This window comes from Oncorhynchus gorbuscha, linkage group LG25 (genome assembly GCF_021184085.1).
Source record: "Oncorhynchus gorbuscha isolate QuinsamMale2020 ecotype Even-year linkage group LG25, OgorEven_v1.0, whole genome shotgun sequence".
In the NCBI taxonomy this organism is placed as follows: domain Eukaryota; kingdom Metazoa; phylum Chordata; class Actinopteri; order Salmoniformes; family Salmonidae; genus Oncorhynchus; species Oncorhynchus gorbuscha.
The window spans coordinates 18,748,350-18,757,636 of record NC_060197.1 but is presented as its reverse complement, the minus strand read 5'-3'; positions in this window follow the sequence as shown (position 1 = coordinate 18,757,636).

Genomic DNA, 9,287 nt, shown 5'->3' with positions numbered 1-9,287 from the left:
ATTTTTAATTGTATTTGTATTTTTTTTACGGAACGCCAAGGGCACACTCCAACATTCAGACATAATTTACAAATGAAGCATGTGTGTTTAGTGAGTCCCACAGATCAGAGGCAGTAGGGATGACCAGGGATGTTCGGTTGATAAGTGTGTGAATTTCACTATTTGCCTATCGTGCTAATAAGAAATCAAAATGTAACGAGTACTTTTGGGTGTCAAGGTAAATGTATGGAGTAAAAAGTACATTATTTCCTTTAGCAATGTAGTGAAGTAAAAGTAGTCAAAAATATAAATAGTAAAGTACAGATACCACAAAAAACTACTTAAAAGTACTACTTAATTGCTTTAATCCACTGCACCTTATGCCATTTATTTCCACTCAAAACTACCTACTACATTTTTATGTTAACTCTGTAAATAACTGCAATATTTGTCTGACACACTAACTTATTTTGTAGATTGAGTGAAATTTGTACTGTACAATAGATTTTCTTACTAGTATTTATACTTTTTGGTGAAGTATGTAAGCACTGCGGTGTGGTAATTCAAAGTACTATGACAATAAGACAAGTGTAAAAAGCCTTAGCAGTATAAAATAAATGGGGATTTTTTTTGGGGGGGGGATATCCTTTTTGTATTTTAAGTTAATGAAGTTTATAAAATATAAACTTCCCTTTGGCATTCTTCCTTCTGTAATCAAATGTTTAAATATATATATATATATATATATATATTTTTTTTTTACAATAGTTTTACAATATTTTTGTTTGTCTATAGTATTCAGACCCCCTGACTTTCTCTACATTTTGTTAGGTTACAGCCTTTATTCTAAAATTGATTGAATTGTTTTTTTCCCCCTTCTCAATCTACACACACCACCCTGTAATGACAAGACAATTTTTATTTTTTATTTTGTAATATCACATTTACACAAGTATTCAGACCCTTTATCCAGTACTTTGTTGAAGTCTCTTTGCAGCAATTACAGCCTTTTAGTCTTCTTGGGTATGACGCTACAAGCTTAGCATACCTGTATTTGGTGTTTCCCCTGCTCTTCTCGGCAGATCCTCTCAAGCCCTATCAGGTTGGATGGGGAGCATTGCTGCACAGCTATTTTCAGGTCTCTCCAGAGATGTTATATCGGGATCAAGTCCGGGCTCTAGGTGGGCCACTCAAGGACATTCAGAGACTTGTCCCAAAGCCACTCCTGCGTTGTTTGGCTGTGTGCTTAGGGTTGTTGTTCTGTTGGAATGTGAACCTTGGCCCCAGTCTGAGGGCTCTGGAGGTTTTCATCAAGGATCTCATCTTTCCCTCGATCCTGACATCACCGCAGCATGATGCTGCCACCACCATGCTTCACCGTAGGGATGGTGGCAGGTTTCCTCGAGACGTGACGCTTGGCATTCAGGCCAAAGAGTTCAATATTGGTTTCATCAGACCAGAGAATCTTGTTTCTCATGGTCTGAGAGTCTTTAGGTGCCTTTTGGCAAATTCCAAGAGGGCTTTCATGTGCCTTTTACAGAGGAGTGGCTTCCGTCTGGTCACTCTATCATAAAGGCCTGATTGGTGGAGTGCTGCAGAGATGGTTGTCCTTCTGGAAGGTTCTCCCATTTCCAAAAAGGAACTCCAGAGCTCTGTCAGAGTGACCATTTGGTTCTTGGTAGCCTCCCTGACCAAGACTCTTCTCCCCCTATTTGGCTGGGCGGCCAGCTCTAGGAAGAGTCTTAGTGGTTCCAAACTTCTTCCATTTAAGAACGATGGAGGCCACTGTGTTCTTGGGGACCTTCAATGCTGCAGACATTTTTTGGTACCTTTCCCCAGATCTGTGCCTCGACACAATCCTGTCTCTGAGCTCTACGGATAATTCCTTCCACGTCATGGCTTGGATTTTGCTCTGACATGCATTTTCAACTGTGGGACCTTATATAGACAGGTGTGTGTCTTTCCAAATCATGTCCAATCTTTTGAATTTAACACGGGTAGATCCAATCAAGTTGTAGAAACATCTCAAGGATGATCAATGGAAACAGGATGCACCTGAGCTCAATTTCGAGTCTCATAGCAAAAGTTCTGAATACTTATGTAAATAAGGTATTCCTGTGTTATTTTAATACATTTGCAAAATTTCTAAAAACCTTTTTTCACGTGGCCATTATGGGGTATTGTGTATAGGTCGCTGAGGATTTGTTTTAATTTAATCCATTTTAGACATAAGGCTGTAATGTAACAAAGTGTGAAAAACATCAAGGGGTCTGAATACTTTCTGAAAGCACTTTGTCTGTATACAGCTCTGGAAAGAAAATTAAGAGACCACTTCAAAATGATCCGTTTCACAAGTTTTACTATTTATAGGTATGTGTTTGGGTAAAATGAACATTTTTGTTTTATTCTATAAACTACTGACACAATTTCTCCCATATTCCCCCCCAAAATATTGCCATTTAGAGCATTTATTTGCAGAAAATGACAACTGGTCAAAAAACAAAAATGATGCAGTGTTGTCAGACCTCGTATAATGCAAAGAAAGTAAGTTAATATAAATTTTTAAACAACACAATATTAATGTTTTAACTTAGGAAGAGTTCAGAAATAAATATTTGGCGGAATAACCCTGATTTTCTATCGCAACTTTCATGCGTCTTGGCATGCTCTCCACCAGTCTTTCACATAGATTTGTATTTTTTTGACCTATTTTTCTAAAGATGTTGGGTGACTTTATGCCACTCATGGCGCAAAAATTCAAACAGCTTTTCTGAAGCACCCCCAGATCATCACCAATCCTCCACCAAATTTCACAGTGGGTGCGAGACACTGTGGCTTGTAGGTCTCGCACCCACTGTGAAATTTGGTGGAGGATCGGGGGTGCTTCATCAAGGCTGGATTCGAGCAAATTTGTCTTCGTGAAGGACGCATGAATCAAGCCATCAAGGTTGTCCTGACAATGTTCCCCAACTCTGAGGATTGGTTGTTCCAGCAGGACAATGTTCCATGCCACAAAGCCAGGTCAATCAAGGTGTGGATGGAGGACCACCAGATCAAGACCCTGTCATGGCCAGCCCAATCTCCAGACCTGAACCCTATTGAAAATATCTGGAATGTGATCAAGAGGAAGATGGATGGTAACAAGCCATTAAACAAATTTGAGCTGCTTGAATGTTTGCGCCAGGAGTGGCATAAAGTCATCCAACATCAATGTGAAATACTAGTGGAGGGCATGCCAAGATGCATGAAAGCTGTGATATAAAAATCCACCAAATATTGATTTCTGAACTCTTGCTAAGTCAAGTCAAAAACATTATTGTGTTGTTTAAAAATCAATATGAACATATTTTCTTTGCATTATTCAAGGTCTGACAGCACTGCATTTGTTTTGTTATTTTGACCAATTGTCATTTTCTGCAAATAAATGCTCTAAATTACACTTTTTATTTGGAATATGGGAGAAATGTCAGTAGTTTATTGAATAAAACAAAAATGTTCATGTTACCCAAACACATACCTATAAATAGTAAAACTAGAGATAATCATTTTGCAGTGGTCTCTTAATTTTTTCCAGAGCTGTGTGTATATACAGCCGGAAGTTTACACGCACTTTAGGTTGGAGTCATTAAAACTCGCTTTTCAACCACTCCACACATTTCTTGTTTCTAGTTTTGGAAAGTCAGTTACGACATCTACTTTGTGCATGACACAAGTCATTTTTCCAACATTTGCTTACAGACAGATTATTTCATTTATAATTCACTGTATCACAATTCCAGTTGGTCAGAAGTTTACATAGAGTAAGTTAATTGAGCCTTTAAACAGCTTGGAAAATTCCAGAAAATAATGCCATGGCTTTAGAAGCATCTGATAAGCTAATTGACATCATTTGAGTCAATTGGAGGTTTACCTGTGGATGTATTTCATGGCCTACCTTCAAACTCAGTGCTTCTTTGCTTGACATCATGGGAAAATCAAAAGAAATCAGCCAAGACCTCAGGAAAAAATGTGTAGACCTCCACAAGTCTGGTTCATCCGTGGGAGCAATTTCCAAACGGCTGAAGGTACCACGTTCATCTGTACAAACAATAGTACAAAAGTATAAATACCATGGGACCACGCAGCCGTCATACCACAAGGTCTCCTCGAGAGGAATGTACTTTGGTGTGAAAAGTGCAAATAAATCCCAGAACAACAGCAAAGGACCTTGTGAAGATCCTGGAGGAAACAGGTACACAATTATCTATATCCACATTAAAACGAATCCTATATCGACATAACCTGAAAGGCCACTTGGCAAGGAAGAAGCCACTGCTCCAAAACTGCCATGAAAAATCCAGACTACAGTTTGCCACTGCACATGGGGACAAAGATTGTACTTTTTGGAGAAATGTCTTCTGGTCTGATGCAGCAAAAATATAAATGTTTGGCCATAATGACCATTATGTTTGGAGTAAAAAGGGGGAGGCTTCAAAGAATACCATCCCAACCGTGAAGCACGGGGGTGGCAGCATCATATTGTTGGGTGCTTTGCTGCAGGAGGGACTGGTGCACTTCAAAAGAGATGGCATCATGAGGCAGGAAAATTATGTGGATATATTGAAGCAACATCTCAAGACATCAGTCAGGAAGTTGAAGCTTGGTTGTAAATGGGTCTTCCAAATGGACAATGACCCCAAGCATACTTCCAAAGTTGTGGCAAAATGGCTTATGGACAACAAAGTCAAGGTATTGAAGCGGCCATCACAAAGCCCTGACCTCCATCCTACATAACATTTGTGGGCATAACTGAAAAGCGTGTGCGAGCAAGGAGGCCTACAAACCTGACTCAGTTACAGCTCTGTCAGGAGGAATGGGCCAAAATTCACCCAACTTATCGTGGGAAGCTTGTGGAAGGCTACCCAAAACGTTTGACCCAAGTTCAACAATTTAAAGGCAATGCTACCAAATACTAATTGAGTGTATGTAAACTCCTGACCCACTGGGAATGTGAAAAAATAAATAAAAACTGAAATAAATCATTCTCTCTATTATTCTCACGGTCTTAAAATAAAGTGTTGATCCTAACTGACCTAAGACAGGGAATATTAACTAGGATTAAATGTCAGCAATTGTGAAAACTGAGTTTAAATGTATTTGGCTAAGGTGTATGTAAACTTCCGACTTCAACTGTATATCTGTATAATTCAGATGCTCACATGTTGGGAAGTGTTTTGTTGTTATGGAAACCAAATGTGCGTTCTCAAGAAACCCCAAAACTTGCTGCCAAGATAATTTTATACTTTGATTTGTTTGTGCCTGTGGTGTGAAAGTTTATTGCAAGCAATTGTGAAAAGTTTATTTTTTACATCATGAATTTGACTGTAATTTGACAGTACATCTAGGAACTTTTTTGTAGATGTAGGAAGATGTGCTTGTTATTTATTGTAAAGTATTTACATTGCTTTATATTTCAAGAATCATGTAAGACTTTGTGGTTATTGGAAAATTTTGTGGTGAATCCTTGGGTTGTTTTTTTTCTTTGTTACTTCTGGGTAATTTTGACGGTTTAGCTGTAGACTTCACCACATTCTTTTTTGTATGTTATTTTTCTAGGTAGTTTTTGATACTTTTATACTTAGTAGATTTGTTTTATTGTGTCTTGCTGGGACTGTTTCCTTTTTTAAATTATCAAAACACAGACAATAAAAAGACAAGGATATAAAATCACTGAGCAATGTCATCTCTTATTAAGATACAATCTATTACTCATGCCATGCCTCTTTCAGCAGTATTGACGCTCAGAGATCACATATGGAACAGCTCAGGAGCGACATCAAACTGAAGAAGGATAAGATTGCATCTAAAATTAATACTGTTCAAATTCCCATCTTCATAGTGCTGGATCAGTGATTCCCTCAATCTAATACAGTATGGGGAGTAAAAGCAATGAGCGGCCTTTATGCAGAATATTTCAGCTCCCCAGTGCTTTATTCTTGCACCCAAATCAACATTGTTTCGACTTCAAAGAAGTCTTTGTCAGGTGAGTGCATGCAGGTGAGTACATATAGTAGGTGGAGGCAATGGCTGTACTAGCTTTCACAGAACCAATTATTTTGACATCAGTGATAACTTCAAGGGAGAAGGGAGGAAGGATGCTCATTCAAAACAGACGGTCCGTCCCAATAATATCATTCAAATGTATTTATGAAGCCCTTCTTACATCAGCTGATGTCACAAAGTGCTGTAAAGAAACCAAGCCTAGAACCCCAAACAGCAAGCAATGCAGGTGTAGAAGCACCTACATCTCCTTTCTCCTGGAGTGTGCAATACTTCCACAAATCTAAAAGCATTGGATTTGTGGAAGAATGGGATATTGGACATTTAAGGATCGATCATTTGATTCATATGGGATGTCATTCTATGGCTGTTCACATAGGGGCGCTGTGACTCTATAGAAAATGAGAAGGCATGATCCCTGGCATAACTAGATTCCTCAATCAGCTATGTTAGGTGTGCTAGAGAATCAGCTTGGTTAACATGCAGCTTGTACACATACCAGGTGTCATGTCAACATATGGTAAAAACACCCATTACAAATAACTGTTAATTAATTTTCCCTATTTTAATTTGTTTTTAACTGTATTGTTATCTATCACTTGTTTTCTTTGGTGCAAAATAATTAATCAAAACAAAACTATAACTGAGGTTTCGTCCCAAATGGCACCCTATTTCCTACATCAAGTCAAAATGTATTTGTCACGTGTACAGGATACAACAGGGCGACATAGGCTATAGGGTGCCATTAGAATGCAGACAGAGGCTTACTCTACTCTCACATCATACGACACAGATGAAGCCAGGTGTAATCATAGAGTATTATATAGAAACCATTATATAGCTTTATGATATGTATATTTTCATGAAGACACTCCAACAGCGTGCATGGATTTCACATAATACAATATGCCATTTAGCAGATGCTTTTATCCAAAGCAACATGTAGTCATGCATGCATACATGCATTTTTTTTGGTACCGTGAATCAAACCCACTACCCTGACCTTACAATAACTATGCTCTACCAACTGAGGCCCACATGTTCAGAGAAAATATTGTTTTGTTTTTTACCACTGAATGAAAGAGCAACCCTCATATTATGTTGCAGGTCAATTTGACCTCAATTTGTCTAAAATACTAGTTGACCTCTCGTTTTATCCATGAAATTAAATTACTTTTCCTTATTAAGGGTCATGAACCTAACTTCAAAATATTGACACACTGATGTGTTGTGGAATATCTGTTTATATCTTATTTTGAATAAAAACATGTGGGGCATTTTGACCCGGAGGCTTTCATCTGTACAGATATTTGCACAGGTCCAAAATTAACAAGTGTCTTTGATGTATTTTATTTTGACTGGTTCTGGTTGCAACTTTTATAGTTATGTTTGGGTGAAAAGGAGCTTTCCCAAGCTTTGTCCTTCTCTGTGTGAGAGTAGCAGATCTCTGACACACACTCAAATTAGCTCCAGGCAGAAAATGCTTGTTTGTGAGAAAGGAAATATATGTTTAGCAAATGTTTTTTAAATATCGAGTTTTTGAAATCAAATGTTCTTGTATTTCTTCTTTTCGAAAGGTGTGACAAGACAAAATAATGTTTGGGCTGTTTTTACTTGATTCTTGGACTGTCTTGTGTGTTTAAACTGTGCGGGTCAATCTGACCCATACCACAAAGTACAAGGGTTAACCTATATTTTTATGGTATTTTTATACGATTCGAAAAATGTTGCCGGTGACATAGGCATATTCCTCCAATCTCCTAATCATCAGGTTGCACAGTGAGACCTCTTCACTCAGTCCCCAACCATCAACAATCCGATACTAATTGTGTATGGAAGTAAACAACACAACAGCAAGCACTCAGGTAGAGAGAGGACGGGAGAGTTAAGTGTGAATATTAATCTGTCACATCAGTGTCATCAAATGACTTTGACAGAATTAAGAGCCCTCTAATTAGCCTAGTGGCATGTGGCGCCGCATACACACTCACAGCGAGAGAAGCTCTCTTTCACATACACACACACCATGCCGCAGGCTGCAGAGCATGGCAGGGCCTGAGGCTCGACGTGCGTGACATCACCCTGCCTGATACGTTGATAGGATGGCATGGAGGCAGCCAGCAGGTGAAACCATAGTGACAACTAGAGAGAAAGAGGAGGGGAGGGGATGAATGCGTAATCTCACCAACATACAGATGTGTCACCAACCTGGCTTAGGGAGGAATAGGAAATGTCAGTGGTTTAAAGCATTTCACATTGGTGCACGTGAGTGCACGCACGCATATGAAGCACACACACACACTTTTTGGGTTAGTCAAAATTCTGCAGCCGAAAGACATTCAAATTGATGAGAGGAATCTCTTTAGGGACATTTGTGACCAGAAGAAAAGGGTATGAGGTGTTTTATAGCACATTTAAATTAATGTTTATTTAAAAACTGCATGTCTTCCATAAACAACACACAAACAGTCTAACTTTCAACTGAGGAACATCCAAACTGGCAAATATTCAGCATTATCCTACCTTCGCCCCCCAATAGGCCTGCTTTCCAGTAGCTATGGTGGAAACACTAGCTATGCTGGATAGGGGCCCAATGTACATTTATATAAATATTAATGCAAACCGCAAAAACATTACACAGAGGGGAAATAGGAATTGAGTGTTTCCAAGGTAAGCCAAACAAACAACTTCAAAATAATATAAATGCAAGTGTTATAATTTCAGTCTGTCGTACATTACATTTCTATGCAGCCATGCATGTTGGAATTGGCTGCTGCTAATAGCTAGCTAATGAACATTTAATAACTGTACTTGATAACCTGATTACTAAACTCAGCAAAAAAAGAAACGTCCTCTCACTGTCAACTGCGTTTATTTTCAGCAAACTTAACGTGTAAATATTTCTATGAACATAACAAGATTCAACAAACTGAACAACTTCCACAGACATGTGACTAACAGAAATTGAATAATGTGTCCCTGAACAAAGGGGGGGTGGGGTGTTAAAATCAAAAGTAAGTCAGTATCTGGTGTGGCCACCAGCTGCATTAAGTACAGCGGTGCATCTCCTCCTCATGGACTACACCAGATTTGCCAGTTCTTGCTGTGTATCCCCACTCTTCCACCAAGGCACCTGCAAGTTCACGGACATTTCTGGGGGGAATGGCCCTAGCCCTCACCCTCCGATCCAACAGGTCCCAGATGTGCTCAATGACATTCCCGTCTTGCAGGAAATCACGCACAGAATGAGCAGTATGGCTGGTGGCATT